Source organism: Ranitomeya variabilis, chromosome 5 (genome assembly GCF_051348905.1).
Source record: "Ranitomeya variabilis isolate aRanVar5 chromosome 5, aRanVar5.hap1, whole genome shotgun sequence".
Lineage (NCBI taxonomy): Eukaryota > Metazoa > Chordata > Amphibia > Anura > Dendrobatidae > Ranitomeya > Ranitomeya variabilis.
The window spans coordinates 582720670-582739806 of NC_135236.1; the positions used below are offsets into that span (position 1 = coordinate 582720670).

At 47.5% G+C, this 19137-nt stretch overlaps 1 protein-coding gene and 2 long non-coding RNA genes across 3 annotated transcripts in view; all 3 read left to right on the forward strand.

The window, feature by feature from the left end:
• The window catches only part of LCP2 (lymphocyte cytosolic protein 2), a 1300494-nt gene that overhangs the window by 693048 nt on the left and 588309 nt on the right, over positions 1 to 19137 (forward strand). The window lies entirely within an intron of this gene.
• LOC143773860 (uncharacterized) lies at positions 13151 to 13859 on the forward strand. Its single transcript, XR_013215408.1, has 3 exons — positions 13151 to 13559; positions 13650 to 13710; positions 13782 to 13859. It is a non-coding gene; the product is annotated as an uncharacterized LOC143773860 (long non-coding RNA).
• On the forward strand, positions 14033 to 15417 carry LOC143773861 (uncharacterized). The gene is made up of 3 exons (XR_013215409.1): positions 14033 to 14259; positions 14419 to 14575; positions 15336 to 15417. It is a non-coding gene; the product is annotated as an uncharacterized LOC143773861 (long non-coding RNA).

A 19137-nucleotide genomic window follows, 5' to 3' on the forward strand; every position in this document is an offset into this window, starting at 1 on the left:
GTTCCCATATTGTAGTTATGTCCCCATACAGGTTCTCATAGTGTAGTCATGTCCCCGTATCTATGTCCCCATATACAGGTCCCCATATTGTAGTTATTTCCTCATCCAAGGCCCCATATTGTAGTAATGTCCCCATGCAGGTCCTCATACTGTAGTTATATCCCCATCTAGGTACTCATTTTGTATTCATATCCCCATACCCACTTCCCCATGCCCCAATTTTGTAGTTATGTTCCCACCCAGGTCCCCAAATTGTAGTTATATCCCCATCCAGGTTCTCATATTGTAGCCATGTCCCCATATCTAGGTCTCCATATTGTAGTTATGTCCCCATTCAGGTTCCCATATTATAGGTTTGTCCCCATCTTGGTCCCCATATTTAGATATGTCCCCATCAAGGTCCTGAGATTGTAGTTATGTCCCCATCCAGGTCCCCATATTGTAGTTATAGCCACATCCAGGTTTTCATACTGTAGTCATGTCCCCATATCCAGGTCCCCATATTGTAATATCCCCATCCAGGTCCTCATATTGTAGTTATGTCCCCATCCAGGTCCCCATATTGTAATATCCCCATCCAGGTTCTCATATTGTAGTTATATCCCCATCCAGGTTCTCATATTGAAGTCATGTCCCCATATCCAGGTCTCCTCCCAATATCCAGGTCCCATATTATAGTTATGTCCCCATCCAGGTACCCATATTGTAGATATGTCCCCATCCGGGTCCTCATATTTAGATGTGTCCTCTATTGTGCCGTTCTTCATATACACATAAAAAAGAAAAAAAAAAAAAAAGATTCTTCTCATCTGTCCTTTGTTCCTTCCGCATCCTTACTCTACATGTGGCCGCAGGCACTGTAGACCCCTTGATGATTGCGGCCCAATACAGGAGCCGCCGCCAGCAGCACTTTGTTTCAATTAAATGTGTGCCTTTGGATGCAAATTCAATTTAAATGTATTGCCACATAGAGACTTTATGACCAATGCAAGCTGCCGGCCAGAGGCCAGCAGCTGACATCTGCATGCCGGTGCATGACAGTGATATCATATGCTGCTGCACCGGCACGCCTATGTCAGCTGTTGGCCTCTGATTGGCAGGGGACTGGCACAGGTATTGCTGTGTAGAGTCTCTGCTTGGCAATACATTTCAATTGAATGTGCATCTAAGGACACACATTCAGCTGAAATTAAACTCTGCCGTCGGCGGCCCCCTGGGCCGGGCAGGGAACGTCAAGGAGTCTACAGTGACTGCGGGGCCGCATGAAGCAGCCTCAGGGGCCGCGTGTTTGAGACCCCTGCTTTAAATGGTAAAACAACCCTCTAGAATGTAGTAATTACCTGAGCAAGTGTCCTAGAACACAGTGCCCACATATTGCCCCCTAGAAAGTAATAATGTCCTCTGTGTGCCCCTTTGACAGTCACAGTAACCTGAGTTCCCCTATAACCATAAGTGCCCACTTTACATTTAATAATATCCTGAGTCTCTCCCCTGAACAGCTTTCCTATATACAGTTTAATGCCCTGTTATATATAGTATAATGCCCCCTCACAGTATAAATCCACCCATACAGTATACCAACCCCTTAGTAGACCCCTAACTGTTTGATGGCTCCAACACTGTATGATAACCCCTTCACTATAATCCCTACACTGTATGATGGCCCACCAGATAGGCTCCATATAGTATAATGCACCAGGTAGTCATCTACACTCACCGGCCACTTTATTAGGTACACCTGTCCAACTTCTTGTTAACACTTAATTTCTAATCAGCCAATCACATGGCGGCAACTCAGTGCATTTAGGCATGTAGACATGGTCAAGACAATCTCCTGCAGTTCAAACCGAGCATCAGTATGGGGAAGAAAGGTGATTTGAGTGCCTTTGAACGTGGCATGGTTGTTGGTGCCAGAAGGGCTGGTCTGAGTATTTCAGAAACTGCTGATCTACTGGGATTTTCACGCACAACCATCTCTAGGGTTTACAGAGAATGGTCCGAAAAAGAAAAAAAATCCAGTGAGCGGCAGTTCTGTGGGCGGAAATGCCTTGTTGATGCCAGAGGTCAGAGGAGAATGGGCAGACTGGTTCGAGCTGATAGAAAGGCAACAGTGACTCAAATCGCCACCCGTTACAACCAAGGTAGGCCTAAGAGCATCTCTGAACGCACAGTGCGTCGAACTTTGAGGCAGATGGGCTACAGCAGCAGAAGACCACACCGGGTACCACTCCTTTCAGCTAAGAACAGGAAACTGAGGCTACAATTTGTACAAGCTCATCGAAATTGGACAGTAGAAGATTGGAAAAACGTTGCTTGGTCTGATGAGTCTCGATTTCTGCTGCGACATTCGGATGGTAGGGTCAGAATTTGGCGTAAACAACATGAAAGCATGGATCCATCCTTCCTTGTATGGAGCATCTTTGGGATGTGCAGCCGACAAATCTGCCGCAACTGTGTGATGCCATCATGTCAATATGGACCAAAATCTCTGAGGAATGCTTCCAGCACCTTGTTGAATCTATGCCACGAAGAATTGAGGCAGTTCTGAAGGCAAAAGGGGGTCCAACCCGTTACTAGCATGGTGTACCTAATAAAGTGGCCGGTGAGTGTATATAGTATAATGCACCCCCCATAGCAGATTCTATATGGTATAATACACTCCCCAAATGCAGACTCTATATAGTATATATAGCATTTCCACTTTTAATAATCTCTGTGAATCATTCATTGCTGCTCCAAAGTGGATCCACATCTATTTTGTTGCATTATCTTTCTAGCCATTTAGCACTCCACTTTTAAAAGGTTTTTCTTGGCATCCTACTATGATTATTATTCAACTACCAGGCTATTATATGTGATACATTCAATTTGCGGTATCCTCCTTTGCATATGTTGTTTTTTTGCAACATTTATTTATTTTACCAACTTCTGTATTCCATATTTTGTATACCATTATTTTGTATGGATGCACCAGCATTATGTGCTTTTGATTCTCATATCCCAATATGTGCTATTAAGCCCTGTAAGGAGGCTAATGGGCCGCATAGTCAATGGGAGATATGTGTCACAGAGATGGCTGCTCTCTGTGATGTAACCTGGAGTATTTTATTTTGAACATGTAAACACTAACATTCTGGCTACCCACATACCTGACCTCTGGGTGTGGTTACAGCCTATATAATAGAGGCTGTTTGGCACATGGTCTGTGTGCTGGGGGGAAGAAGGCCTCCTGTGTGTTTGGCTCCAAACTGAGCCTGAGATCTGCACACTGGAGGAGCAGAGCCCTGCTATGGACATTTTGTGTTGTATTTGCCTGATCTAAAGGCTTTTAATTTTCAGTTTTGCTTCTGGGGTTTATGAAGCAATAAACCCCCCAAGAATTTTGAAGGGAACAAGCCTCCTGTTTTCCTCCCGTTGCACCTGAGCATACCTCCCAACCGTCCCGATTTCAGCGTGACAGTCCCGCTTTGGCACCGGGGTCCCGCTGTCCCGCTTCGGGCATTTAAAATCCCGAATTTGCGGCCGCCGGTGAAGCCCCGCCCCCGGAGGTACTTTATAATGAGAGATTATGTGAAGATATAGTTTCCTGAAAGCTACCATTACAATGAGCCCACGCTTCCTCATGGTCAATAAGCACTACAACCCTCAGCATACCCCCAGTAGCCTGCAGAAGGTCAGGGTATTATGCCCACAGCCAAGATGGCTGACTGCGCACTTCCGGGCCGTAGAGCGCGGCGGGTGGCCGGCGGTGTCGCTTTCCGGCGGTGGTTGCGGCAGAGATTTCATCATGCAGTGAGGGGGTGATGCTCGTGCTGAGGTCCCTCCCCGCTCTGCTGCTGCTGCTGCGCCGTCTGCCCGGCTCCCTGTCCCCGCACACCCGGCACGCCCGAGCTCCAGTCTCCAAGTACCGACCCCCGGCGCCCCCCAAAGTGCCCCCAGCCATGGAGGTGAATGTGGAGGAGCTGCTGGCGCCGCTGAGGCTGGCGGTGAGAGAGCAGGTGAGCAGGGAAGAGAGCAGTAATCTGGGGGTCACTCACTATTGTAAAGGGATCCGGTCCTGTATAATCTGGGGGTGTGCTGTATAATGGGGTCCGGTCCTGTATAATCTGGGGGTGCGCTGTATAGTGGGATCCGGTCCTGTATAATCTGGGGGTGTGCTGTATAATGGGGTCCGGTCCTGTATAATCTGGGGGTGCGCTGTATAATGGGGTCCGGTCCTGTATAATCTGGGGGTGCGCTGTATAATGGGGTCCGGTCCTGTATAATGGGATCCGGTCCTGTATAATCTGGGGGTGCGCTGTATAATGGGATCCGGTCCTGTATAATCTGGGGGTGCGCTGTATAATGGGGTCCGGTCCTGTATAATGGGATCCGGTCCTGTATAATCTGGGGGTACGCTGTATAATGGGATCCGGTCCTGTATAATCTGGGGGTGCGCTGTATAATGGGGTCCGGTCCTGTATAATGGGATCCGGTCCTGTATAATCTGGGGGTGCGCTGTATAATGGGATCCGGTCCTGTATAATCTGGGGGTGCGCTGTATAATGGGGTCCGGTCCTGTATAATGGGATCCGGTCCTGTATAATCTGGGGGTGCGCTGTATAATGGGATCCGGCATACCTCCCAACCGTCCCGATTTCAGCGTGACAGTCCCGCTTTGGCACCGGGGTCCCGCTGTCCCGCTTCGGGCATTTAAAATCCCGAATTTGCGGCCGCCGGTGAAGCCCCGCCCACTTCCGGGACGTAGAGAGAGCCCGATTAGTACCCGCTGTTCGTTCCGTTCCCTGGGACTGCGTTGTAGCCACGCCCCCTTGAGTTGCCTCACCGCCCGCCTCCGGCTTCCTCCTCAACTATAGACGTGGGCGGACTCTGAGGACAGAGCGGCAGCACCCGGACTGGTTTCTGGCACGGGGGCAGAGTTGTGAGACACTCCGTGTCTGTGTGACCGCGGGAGCAGCGAGCGGATCTCCAGACTGTAAGTGAATGTATGTGTCTCTCCCCCTCTCCATGCAGCGCTGCCCTGCTGCGGTTACAGCAGAGACTCTGACAGCATAGGAGGACTGACAAACTAAACTTTGTCTCCCCATGGTGCGCGCACCCCGCTCCCACTCTCCCCCTGGTACCCATCCATCGGATTCTCCACCAACCTGGTGCAGCACCCCTTACATTCTATGGGGGCTGCCACCTGCCTGCGTTACATTCTATGGGGGCTGCCACCTGCCTGCGTTACATTCTATGGGGGCTGCCACCTGCCTGCGTTACATTCTATGGGGGCTGCCACCTGCCTGCGTTACATTCTATGGGGGCTGCCACCTGCCTGCGTTACATTCTATGGGGGCTGTGCAGCATTATATTCTATGGGGCTGTGCTGCATTATATTCTATGGGGCTGTGCTGCATTATATTCTATGGGGCTGTGCTGCATTATATTCTATGGGGCTGTGCTGCATTATATTCTATGGGGCTGTGCTGCATTATATTCTATGGGGGCTGTGCTGTATTACATTCTATGGGGACTGAGCTGTAATGCTGGATACAGCAGTCAGCGGCGCAGCTGGATGACACCATTCAGCGCCGTGGGAGTGGAAGCTGCCGGCTGCTGCGAGGGAGCGCGGTGAAAGGTGTTTGTGTGTACTGATGGAGAAGGCAATGATGGGGGTGGGGTAACCATGTGTGGCCATTATACTGCACCCAGCATTGTGTGGGGCCATTATACTGTACCCAGCATTGTGTGGCCATTATACTATACCCAGCATCGTGTGGGGCCATTATACTGTACAAAGCATCATGTGGCGCCATTATACTGTATGGACCATCACGTGGGGCAAGTATACTGTACGCAGCATCATGTGGGGCCATTATACAGTATGGAGCATAATGTGGCCAATGGCCATTGTACAGTATGGAGCGTCGTGTGTGGCCATATTTTTTTGTTCATAATTATTGTTAACGAAACATTGTGATCAGAAGTGCTAAATGGGTGTGGTTGGGGCGTGGCTAGTTGTGAAATGGGTGTGGCCTAAAATTTGCCGCGGCGCGCTACGCGCGACGCTGACTTTGTCCCTCTTTCCCTTCCCCTAAAGTTGGGAGGTATGCCTGAGTGAGTAAAACCCCTACAAGTGGTGGAGAATGCAGGCAGCATTCCCAGCAGAGAAATGCGACTGCAACAGGAAGGACTTCATGTCCTGGTTAAGTCTGTTGCAAACAGCAACAGTAAGAGACCAATAGGCTGTTGTTACGGCAGAACCAGCAGGAGAAACTGCAGAAGATGCAGCTTCTGGCAACCGCCATCCAGGGCAGGACGAGTTCCCCAACCCCAAGTCTGGCTGAAGACGCCCACGTCCAGAAGGCGGTAAGATGGGCTTTGCAGAAAATGACTCCCAGGGATGCCTTCCTGATGGTGTTTGAAAGGGATACCAAGAGGGAGAAATTCCTGCCAGAGCAGTGGGCAGATGTACTGGCATCATACTTGACGGGATAACCTCAGAAAGCATACTATGATTTATCTTTGAAATATGCCAAAGAGTATGGCAAGCTAAACTGAGATTCTTGCATGCTTGTAGGTGACAATGACTCTCAGGGCGCGGAGGGTTCACCGTTGGGCGTATCACCGGACAAACCACCGCACTCCCAAACATTTGTCTTTTTGTACCTGATCCAGAAGTATCTGCAGCCAGGGTCCTCTATGCCTGCGCAGATGGTAGAACAGGTGGTGATGGACCGGTTTGAACACTCCCTGCCGAAGCCCGTGCAGACTTGGGTTGCCCAGGGTGATCCCCGGAATGCCGATGGACTGGTCGAGAGATACCAGGGGGTTGAAGGTTCCGTGGGAAGGCAGCCCACTCTATAATGAGGAGTCCCAACAGAGGATGGGGGCCCAAAAGGGAGTGGGGCATCCAAGGTCCAAAGGGTTGGTGGAGGTGATGCCTAAGGTCCCTACCGGTGATATTGTTTGCTGGGGGTGCCATGGCTAAAGTCATATAGCTGCCTGTTGTCCCCTGACCATCAGCAGATGGACTGCAGCATAGGACGCTGATGTTTATTTTATGCGTATCTGGCCTGCAGTGTGAACTGTCCACTCAGCAATGGGCCTCAAACGTGTCCCGTGAAGGTGAACGGGTTGGAGGTAACAGCACTGCTAGACTCCAGGAGTCTAGTGACCCTTGTGAGGGCCATTCTTCTGCTCCAACTGATCCCAGGGAAAAAAAAGTCAGTATGCGGTGCATTCATGGTAATGCTAGGGACCTCCCTATGGCCAGAGTGGACATTGAAATGGCCCATGGTACTGAGTCCCATGAGGTCTTGTTACACCCTATAATTATATATTTGTTTATTTTGGGATCTGTGAAGGAAGAGTTCTGAGTTTGCCGGTGCAAATAGGGAACCAGTGAACCCTCATAAGGTGTCACCACACCCAGAGGCAGATGGGTTTCCCTTTTGTGTCCTTGAAGGAGGAAGTGTCCCGTGAGTTGGACATTCCGGAGATAGGGGTGACCAGTGAGAATTTTGGGACTGCCCAACATAGGGACCCAACTCTGAAAGAGGTTTTCAATAATGTCACTGTCATTAATGGGGTTGCACAGGAGCCGTGGGCTGACTCATGGTTTCCCTATTTTATGATTTGTGGGGAGTTGTTGTATTGGTATTGGGTCACAAAAGTGAGGAAGGAGCTGGTGGAACAGCTAATAGTACCAGGGCCTTATAGATGGAATGTGTTGGATATGACCCATTCACACATCTTGGGGGGACATCTGGGAGTGGAAAAAATGAGAGAACGGATCATGCAGATGTTCTATTGGCCAGGATGGCACTGGGAAATTGTAAATTATTGCAGGTCCTGCCCTATGTGTCAGTTAACCACCCCCCACCTCTCACTTTCAAAGTCCCCTCATACCATTGCCCATTATTCAAGTATCGTTTGAGAAAATTGCTATGGACTTTGTCGGACCCCGGGTGAAATCTGCTCGTGGGCATCAATACATATTGGTCATCCTGGACTATGCCACACGCTATCCAGAGGCAATTCCCCTTAGAAACTCCTCCACAAAGAGTATAACTCCTGACTTGATCCATGTTTTCCCCAGACAAGTTTGCCGTAGGAGATCCTGACTGACCAGGGAACACCTTTTATGACTAAGGTGATGAGAGAGAGTTATGCAAGGTCCTGCAAATCTCCAAGTTGAGGACTTCAGTGTACCATCCTCAGACAGATGACTTTGTCAAAATATTTAATAAAACGCCGAAGAGCATGTTGAGGAAAGCCATAGAAAAGGACAGTAGAGACTAGGACTGTCTTTTACCATATCTGTTGTTCTCCATCCATGAGGTTTCACAGGCCTCTACGGGGTTCTTGCCATTTGAACGTCTGTATGTCTGACATCCATGAGGTCTCCTGGATATAGTTAAGGAAACCTGGGAAGCCACAATCACGCCTCACCAAAGCGTCATCGAACACGTGGCACTGATGCAGCAGAAGATTGCGAAGGTGATGCCAATCATAAAAGGACACCTTTTCAAGGCACAAGAAGCTCAGGGCAGGGTCTACAACTGGTCATCCAGAGTGAAGCAGTTCAATCCAGGAGACTGAGTCCTTGGGCTAATTCCTGTAATGGAGAGCAAGTTCTTGGCCAAATGACAAGGGCCATATGAGGTGGTGTAGAAGCTTGGTGATGTAAGCTATAGGATTCATCAACCAGCTAGATGGAAATCATATCAGGTCTACCCTGTGAACCTCGTCAAGTCATAGAAAGCCAGAGAGCCGGCTGAAACTTCATGCTTGCTGGGCCAGCCAGAAGGCGATGTTGGAGGATTCGCCATAGCCGAGACGCTGTTGAATGCCCAAAAACAGCAGTGCCGGGAGTTGCTCCAGAAGAACAGAGACTTGTTCTTGGAATTGCTGGGGTGCACAAAGGTAATAGAACACGAAGTTCTAATGGAGCCACATGTGCATGTAAACGTGAAGCCTTATCGGATTCCGGAGGCACGTCGAGAAGTGATCTCCAAGAAGGTGGAGCATATGTTGAAACTCGGGGTCATTAAGGAATCTAACAGTAGTTGGTCAAGCCCGATTGTCCTGGTCCAGAAGCCCGATTGGAGGTTCTGCAATGACTATCGGAAGCTGAATGAGGCTTCCAAGTTCGACGTACTGTATATCCCATGCCACGTGTCGATGAGCTAATCGAGAGACTTGGGGCCCACAAGGTACTTAACCACCATGGATTTCACAGAGAGCTATTGGCAGATCACCATGGCACAGGGAGCCAAGGAGAAGACTGCGTTTTCTACGCCGGATGGGTGCTTCCAGAAGTAGGCAGAAGGGGCAGGTATGCAAGAAGGCTAATGGCCGCAAAGTCGATGGGAGGTATGCGTCACAGAGATGGCTGCTCTCTGTGATGGAACCCGGAGTATTTTCTTTAGTGCACATCAGCACTAAGAGGCTCGTTTGCTGCACCTGCGACCAGATTGCAGTTAGCTATGAAAGATAGGCGGGTCTGGCTACCCACATACCTCACCTCTGGGTGTGGTTACAGCATATATAATGGAGGCTGTTGTTTGGCACATTGTCTGTGGGGTGGGGAGGAGAAGGCCACCCATGTGTTTGGCTCCAGACGAGCCTGAGAACTGGACACTAACCCAGCCTGTGTGCCCACAGGCCTGGTGAAGCAGAGCCCTGCTACGGACATTTTGTGTTGTATTTGCCTGATCTAAAGGCTGTTTATTTTTTGCTTTGCTTCTGGGGTTTATGAAGCAATAACCCCTCCCCCAAGTGAACTTTTAAAGGAACAAGCCTCCTGTTTTCCTCCCATCGCACTTGAGTGAGTAAAACCCCTACGGCCGGGGTCACACTTGCGAGTGCAATGCGAGAAACTCGCACGAGTCTCTCGCATCAATACCCAGCACTGCCGCTGGCTGTCGGAAATGGAGCGTTCAGCTGCATAGAAATATATGCAACTGAATACTCCGGTCCTGAGTGACTGCGGCAGTGCCGGGTATTGATCCAAGAGACTCAAGCAAGTTTCTTGGATTGCACTCGCAAGTGTGACCCCGACCTACAGCTCTTTTTTTTTTTTTCCTCATTATAGTTATCTCTTGTATGGTGATCACTAGCAGTATACTTGTGCATTTTGTACTTACCCGTTACAAATTTGGTACTGTATACAGTATTTATGAATTTTGCTTTCTCAGTCTTTACTCTGCTTGTGTTCTATATTGTCGTTTAATATATATTTTTTTAAATATTTATTTTTAAATTTAATAAATCAATAAAATATTTCTGATTTTACTTGGGTGTTTTTTGTACTTCCACTGTTTTTGGATACCTTTCATACATTCAAAAGAGAGGGGTAGAAGTGGAGGGAACAGCTGCAGAGAAACAGAGACTGCTGCACATATTGTTTTTTTAACCAGCTAAACTTCTCACTACTGCCATTTAATAGCCTCCATGTTGCTGTTTCTTTTGAAGTTGCGCTACATAAAGACGAGCAATATGAATAACACAATTTCCAGATTCATCATGTGACAACTATTCGTCACTACATAGTAATGTATCCTTCCTTAAAGGGAACCTGTCACCCCCAAAATGGCTGGTGAGGTAAGCTCACCGGCATCAGGGGCTTATCTACAGCATTCTGTAATGCTGTAGATAAGCCGCCGATGTTACCTGAAAGAGGAGAAAAAGACGTTAGATTATACTCACCCAGGGGCGTTCCCGCTGCGGTCCGGTCGGATGGGTGTATTCGGTCCGCTCCGGCGCCTCCCATCTTCGCTCCATGACGTCCTCTTCGGGTCTTTACGCCGCGGCTCCGGCGCAGGCGTACTTTGTCTGCCCTGTTGAGGGCAGAGCAAAGTACTGCAGTGCGCCGCCGCCGGAAAGGTCAGAGAGGCCCGGCGCCTGTGCACCTGCTGGTCCCGATTGCACCCACAGTGGGACGCTGCCGGACGAGGAGGGACGGCTCTGGAGAGAAAGCCCGCTCACGCGCACCATACCTACGGACACTTGCAGCCAGTATATATCCAATACTACTGTCAAGAAAGATGAAACAGCGTATCAATATATAATAAAGGCTCTTCCATCAGAAAAAGGGGTCCTTGGTGAACACAGTCCTATATTTCATCAGACTGGTCGAAACTATCATTCCACATCCAATATTGTTAGTATTTGTATGTATTTCTCACAGGGGAGACACCAGGCTCCAAATATATTCTTGGTGATAATTAAAAAACGGAAACGGACCTATATGATATGTAAAAAGGAAAAGAAAAAAGTGCATTAAAACCAGACTCACAAATACAAGTTAAAATACAGAGAGAGGGGGGAATGTTTGGGTAGGTATAAAGGGAGAGATAACTTTATAAATATGGATCAAAATTCAGGGGTTCATTCAAACCCGCAGGTTTCATAGTTCCAAGTGTCACTATCCATTTCAATTTGCGTTGTGCAAAGTTTTTTTTACATTTCCTCCCCTGATGCCAACATGTACGACATCTATGCCCCTTACTTTGAATTCCTTTGGATTACAATTATGCACCATTCAGAAATGTCTGGGAATGGTTTTAAGACTTGATATATCCTCTACTGCTCTAGCAGCACTAATGTCCCGCACGTGTTCTCTTATGCGTATCCTTAGCTCACGTGATGTGAGTCCCACATATATGAGGGGGCAACTACACGTGGCGTAATAAATTACATTCTTGGTGTTGCAAGAGATATATTCTTTGATCTCAAATTCTTTTTGGTCAACCAAATTAAATGTGGACGTTTGATGGGTATTAGTACAAGCCAGGCAGTGACCACATTTATAAAAGCCTTTCTAGGTTGTGTATTACCAAAGAAGTTCGTACTGGGTGCTATGTAGTGGCTTTTGACCAGTAGGTCACTTAAATTTTTGGATCTACGGGGAGTCATCTGAGGTCTATCAGTCAGGAACGGTCTCAGAGAGGGCTCGGCACTCAAAACAGGCCAGTATTTTGTCAGGATGCTCCGCATGTTATCCCACTCGTGGTTATACACTGAAATGAAGCGTATGTTTTCATCCGTTTTGCCTCTATTTTTCTTTTGGTATAACAGTGAGTTACGGGATACCGATTTCGCTCTATTGTAACCATTTTTTATACATCTGCGGCTGTAGCCACGCTGTTGAAATCTCTTCTTTAAATCTAAGGCCTGGGTTTCAAATTTTTGGTCTGTCGAGCAGATCCGCCTCACCCTCAGAAACTGTCCAACCGGGACGCCTCTCACAGTGGAATAGCTGTGCGCAGTTGTGGCATGTATCAAAGAGTTCACTGATGTTTCTTTGCGGAAGACATCAGTCTGGATAGTGGAAGAAGAATCCACCTCCAGACTGATGTCTAAAAAGTCAATTTTGGCTACATCATATCTGTATGTTAACCTGATGTTATAATTATTGTTATTTAATAATGCCATGAATTCATCCAACTGCCGCACCGTCCCCCGCCAAAAAATAAAAATATCATCAATGTAGCATAGCCAGCACAGCACATGGTCAGTGGCCCCCGCCCCCGAATCACCAAACACCAACCTCTCCCAATATCCCAGGAAGAGGTTGGCGTACGCGGGGGCACAGGCCGCACCCATGGCTGTGCCGCGCTTTTGTTGATAAAACTAATTTTTAAAAGTAAAAAAATTATGCGTAAGGACAAAGGCAGCAGTTCAAGGATGAACTCATATAGAGGGCCGTCCAGGTTGGAGGCTCCAAGGAAGAGGCGGACCGCCCGAATCCCATCCTCATGGTTAATACAAGTATACAGCGTTTCTACATCTGCGGTTACCAAAATGGTATCCCTATCCACAAAGATGCCGTCAACCCTCGCAAGGACATCTGTTGTATCCTTTACATAAGAAGGTAATGTTTCCACAATAGCCTTCAAGTAATGATCGATGAACTTACATATGGGGTCACACAGACCGTCTATCCCTGATACAATCGGGCATCCTGGTGGATTGATGGCGTCCTTGTGTACTTTAGGGAGTAAATAAAACGGTATTTTAGGAAACTGCACTGTTAGCGCATCTAGAATTTTTTTATTAATTATCCCCAAATCAAAAGCCTGCATTAAGGCCGCTTTCACATTTGCGGTTGTGTCCGCAGCGTTTCTTCCGTAAATATCTGCATGCGTTGTGTATTCCTATCTTTAACATTATCGACGCATGCGTTTTTCTATGTTCGCGTTTTGCCGCGTTTGACGACGCATGCGTCGTCTAGCCGTCTGCGTCTTGGCGCGGAAATGCAACATGTAGTAATTTTTAGAGGCGTCATTTTGCCGCCTGGAAACGTATGCGGCTGATTGCGCAAGGTTTGCGCCAAAAAAACGCATTGTAGTCTATGTAAACGCATGCGTTTTTCAGTACATGCGTTTGCTTGCGTTTGCCGACGCATGCGTCTCAATTGAGAAAAACATGTCTAGACACTGATAAGCCACCCCCCACATACAAGGTGATAAAGGGAGGGTGTGGACAGTTGCAGGTCACTACTCATCAGACTGCCTTGCAGACGAGACGCCACACAGCCCCTTGGAGCAGCAAACAAGCCTCAGAACTATGTGAGTATATCCTATCCAATGCATTTCTTTTCTATAATCTGTGTCTATATGCCCTAATTTCTGTCATTCCTTTCTTTCTGCACACATCAGAATGTCTTCTTCTTCTGATGAGGAAACGCCTGGGCCTGCACAAGGGGAACATGTCAGCGAAGTGAGTATTCACCTCCTCAGATTGGTAAGTCACATCTACACATATGACAATGTATATTTTCCCTTTTTCAGACCACTTCTTCTACAGCGGAAGAGACTGGGCAGGAGACTGGGCAGGAGCAGCGTAGTCACGGCCGGGCAACACAGCGGCATCGTGTAAGTATAGCTGGCTGAATGTGTATTGTATCCTCACTTTATAATTCTTGAATCTTCATTTCTTTCTACTTCTCTCTTTCTTTCCCTTTTGCTTCAGCACCAGTGTTTTTTTTTACTTCAATATTCATGCCATTCCTCTGATTCTGTTTTCTGTCTTCCGTATGTGAACGCCTCCTATATTAATGTACTTTTTGTTGTTAGGTTCCAGAGGAGGATGAGGACCTAATTGAGAATGAACACCTCATCTCCCTGGTTCTCGAGCGAGTCGCATTGTGGGACACCCGGGATCCACTGCACGCCAACAATGTGACGATCCGGAGGCTTTGGAATGAGGTGGCCGCAGCGTTGTGGGATGGCTGGGCCAATGCCCCGGCTCGGGTCCGTTCTGCATTTGGTAAGTATCGCAATGCAGTGTGATGTAGTCAATACCTTGGCCATGCTCACACAACTGTGTATGATGTGAGAAAGTCATTACTTTTTCACAGCACATACAGTTGTGTGACCATGGTCAAAAGACCATTGTCCTAACTATTATGTTTTGTTTTGCCAACAGTGTCAAAAGTGAAAACACGTTGGAGATCGATGAAGGACCGCTTCAACAAGGACCTGCGCCAAGAGAGCCAGCTTCCAAGTGGTTCTGCAGCAAGGATACGCAAATACAAGTACCACCGCATCCTTGCGTTTTTGAGACCGGTCCTTGCACGAAGAACGTAAGTATATTGGTTAAAAAAGAAAAAAAAAAGTGGTGTATAATGCAATTTTTTGGGGGTCATTATTTCAAATCAGTATTTTTAATCCAAAACCTTGAGTGATTGATAGATGCAGAAGTGAAGTACGTGTTCTTTGAATACTTTCCCTCACATAGTTCCTCTCCAGGTTTTGGCTTACCAATACTGATTTGAAATACTGAGCAAATACTGAGAGTGTGACGGCAGCCTGCACAACAGATCTATACTCAGCAAGTTAGGTGTCAGAAATAATGAATTCAGGATGCCAATGGCTCCTCAATTCATTTTTCCTGACACTTGTCCTGGTGAGTATACAGGTGGCTTGTATGTCCTCTGTCGTCAATTCGTATTTCCCATCAGTATTTGTAATCCAAAACCATGAGTGGTTGATAGATGCAGAAGTGGGGTACGTGTTCTTTGAATACTTTCCCTCACATAGTTCCTCTCCAGGTTTTGGCTTACCAATACCTTGTATAGAGATATGGCTTGTATTGCCTCCATCGTCTCTTCATATTTTACATGAGTTTTTTTAATCCCCAAGGACTGGTCGATGCATGCAGAAGTATAGCATGTTGTTTTATGAAACTTTTATTCCTACTGTTGAACTCCTGGCTTGCAAATTCTGATGTAAAATTCACCACAAATAGTGTTAGTGTGACCTTTCCCTATCTGAATGTTTATCTAAACTGTTGAGTTATCTTTTTGTAAATGTTTTGTAATAATTTTTTTTTTTTTTCCGCAGCACTTGGAGCTCCACTGTTGGCCCAGGTTCTGGAGCGGTCCTTCATCAGTCAGCCACGGACTCGTCCCAGCCATCCTGCAGCGCTGCAGCAAGTGGGCCTGCCACACTACCTGTGGACCAGGAAGCTGGTCCTACAGGTGTTCCCCTTCCCCAGTCCTCTGCCTCTAGCCAATTTTTTAGGGGCTCCTCCCGGCAGCGGCAGAGGGCCGCGGACAGGTCACTCATGCCCGAGTTTTTACACTTGAGCTTGGTCTTCCATGAGGGACTCAAGGCGATGGGTGACCGACTGGATACTGCCATTAGTCATATGAGCACACGTATCCAGGAGGTAACCACAGCCCTTGCCCAAGTGAAAGCCGACCTCCAGAGGCCAGCACATCATTTTTTTAATCAGATAGAACAGGGCATGTCGGAACACCTTAGTCCTGAGCTCCAGATTACTGTAATGCAGGCCTGCAATGCTGCTTACGTGCAGGCTATGCAGCAGAGTCAGTATTTTCAGCAGACAGTGGGGGCATTTCCAACAGTGCCCACACTGTCACGCTTTACATCAATGCCGACATCTGCTGCATACCACTGCACGGCCACCTCCATTCCAAACACTGCCGGACCGTATTATAGCACCACCACCATGCCCAGTGCAGTGGGTCAGCCCACCGCCACCACCATGACAACTGCTGCTCCTGCTTGGGCCTCCTCCACTGCCACCAGCATGCTGCCGCCGCAGGACCCTGGCCTGGCGTTCCCCGCCACCACTACAAGACTGCCATTGCCGGACCCTGCCCTGGCTTTTCCTGGCACCACCACCAGACAGCCGTTGCCGGACCCTGCCCTGGCATTTCCTGGCACCACCACCAGACTGCCGTTGCCGGACCCTGCCCTGGCGTTTCCTGGCACCACCAGACTGCCGTTGCCGGACCCTGCCCTGGCATTTCCTGGCACCACCACCAGACTGCCGTTGCCGGACCCTGCCCTGGCGTTTCCTGGCACCACCACCAGACTGCCATTGCCGGACCCTGCCCTGGCGTTCCCTGCCACCACGACAACAAGCCCGCGCAAAACAAGGAAGGGGAAAGGCAAAAAAAAAAAAAAAAACCATAGCTATCCCTCCCCCCTCACCTCCCAATGTGTCTGTAATGTCTGGTTTGTCTCACCCTTCCAGTGTGTCTCAGCCCTCTCATGTGTCTAGCCCTATCCCTGAATATCCTGACCCCAGCAGTTTCATTGCGCCTTCTCCTGCCACCCCTTATGTCGGCTACAGTAAGCCAGACCTCACAACTCAACACCCCACAATATCGGCACTCAACCCCAAGCAGGCGCAGTTAATTTTTTTGTTTTTGTGTTTAATAAACCTGTGTTTTGCCCCAATGAGGTTTGGTTAATTGTGTATTTCGCCGCCGTCACCACACACCGTGCGCCAATAACAAATAATGCGTCAAACACTTTTTGGGGGGCCACCTCCAACCTACAGTACTTCATTAACAGAACACTGAAGCTTGGTGTGTGTTTGCTTAAGAGATATGAGGTTGCCCCCCAAAAAAACACTTGTATTTTCTCCAAAAACAGTTCTTTCTGTTTACTCCGTGACTTTTGGTAGCACACAGAAGACAAAATGGTGGTAATACACAGCACAAGTGTACTCAACAGGTCATGTCTTATCAGAAACATTATTTATGACCCCTGACCTGCTGATTTTAGAAATGCATTATATTACCTCCATTTTATCTTATGGGTACATATACATATATTTCACACAAAGTGAAGGGTCAATGTACGTCATACATGACATATCTATACTCACTCGGACAAGTGTCATGAAAAATGAATTCAAGAGCAATTAGCATCATAAATTCATTATTTCAGACACCTGACTTGATTACTATAGATTTGTGGTATAGGCTGCCGTCACACTCTCAGTATTCGCTCTGTATTTTACAGCACTATTTGTAAGCCTAAACCTGGAGTGGAGCTATGTGAGGAAAAGTTCAATAAACACATATGCACCACTAAAAGCATTTAACTACCACTCCTGGTTTTGGCTTACAAATAATGCTGTTAAGTACTGGACAACTACTGCGACAATAACAGACATCATCTATACAGTCTGCAGCAAATAGCTAATGGTGAAACAAGACAGCACTCAATGACGTCAAGAACCTAAGCCCAAAAACCCAAAGTGGTTTGTTAAGGAAATAGATAGGAGACATGGTGAAGAAAGTAAATCACAATTATTTTATTAGAAAAAACATTAACATTCCAAACATAAATTTGCAGACCCGAAACCAGCAGTACATTTTACACCATATTGTCCTGCCATGGCACACGTCCAATGTCAGAATCAAAAAACGCTGCAAATTGGTCCCGCATGTGGCCTACTTCAACTGTTGACCGCAGCGGGTGATGACGGTAATCAGGCAAAGGGTTTGCAACAGGTTCATCAAGTTCTATGGTGGGTCGCTCCTTAGCCAGAATGAAATTGTGGAGAACCACACAGGCTTTAACCACCTCATCCACTGTCTCCATTTTTAGATTTATTGCGGTTGCTAGAATGCGCCATTTGGACACCATAATCCCAAAGGTACACTCTACTGTTCTGCGTGCTCTGGTTAGTCTGTAGTTATAGATCCGTTTTGTGCGGTTCAAGTCCCGACTTGAATAGGGCTTCAGGAGATTTTCACTCATCTGAAAGGCCTCATCCCCAACCATTACAAATGGCAGCGGTGGGCCTTGAGTGTAGGGGAGTGGTTGTGGCTGTGGGAAATTAAAATTTTTGCCATAAAAACGTCGGCCCATATCAGAGGTTTTAAAAGTCTGTGAATCGTTGCCACGGCCAAAAGCACCAATGTCCACAGCAATGAAGCGACAGTCCGCATCGGCTATTGCCATAAGAACTACTGAAAAATATTTTTTGTAGTTGAAGAACTGTGATCCCGTTCTGGCTGGTTTGGTAATCCGGATGTGCTTCCCATCCACCGCACCCAAACAGTTGGGAAAATCACAAACAGTCCAAAATTTGTCAGCAATTTCTTTCCACATGTCCTCCGTGGGTATGGGTATAAATTCCTCACGGAGAATAGTCCATAAAGCCCGGCAGGTTTCAAAAACAATTCCGGACAGCGTGGAAATCCCAAGGCGGTACTGGAAATGAAGGGATGACAAGCTCTCTCCAGTTGCAAGAAATCTGTAGTAAGAATAAATAATTTACAAAATAGGCAAAAAAACATCAGACCTGCAAAAAATTTTGGGTAGCTTTTGTTTAGAATTATTACGTACCTTAAGGTAACCAGGAGACGTTCCTCTGGTGGAATGGCTCTACGGAGCTGTGTGTCCTGTCTCCGGATGGCTCCTTGGACACGATCAAGCAAATACCGGAAAGAGTCTTGTGACATCCTGGTATATTCCGGGAATTTTTCTGGGTTCTCATTGAGCTCACCATACAGGGTGTGATATGCACCACGGCTCTCATGCAGTTCTACAATGGGGTGTTGCCAAAACCGCCTACGCCGTGTCCTTCTCTGTCTTTCCCGGTTTCGGTGTTGCTCCCAAGCAAACGCACATGCCAGAAAAATCTTGATGCTCAGATCCAGTTTGAAGTAATAGCTATCCATGTGAAGATCCATCTTGTCACAGGACACAGGAGCAAAATCTGAAGATTTCAGCTGTCCTAGGGTCTATATATAGATTTCACATAATACACGCCCTCTGTAGTCCCATTGGCTGGTTCTTGCATCTAGATTTTTTCTCTGGTAAATTTTTGCGACATGCGCACAAAAAACGCAAACGCATGGAAAACGCAAGCAAA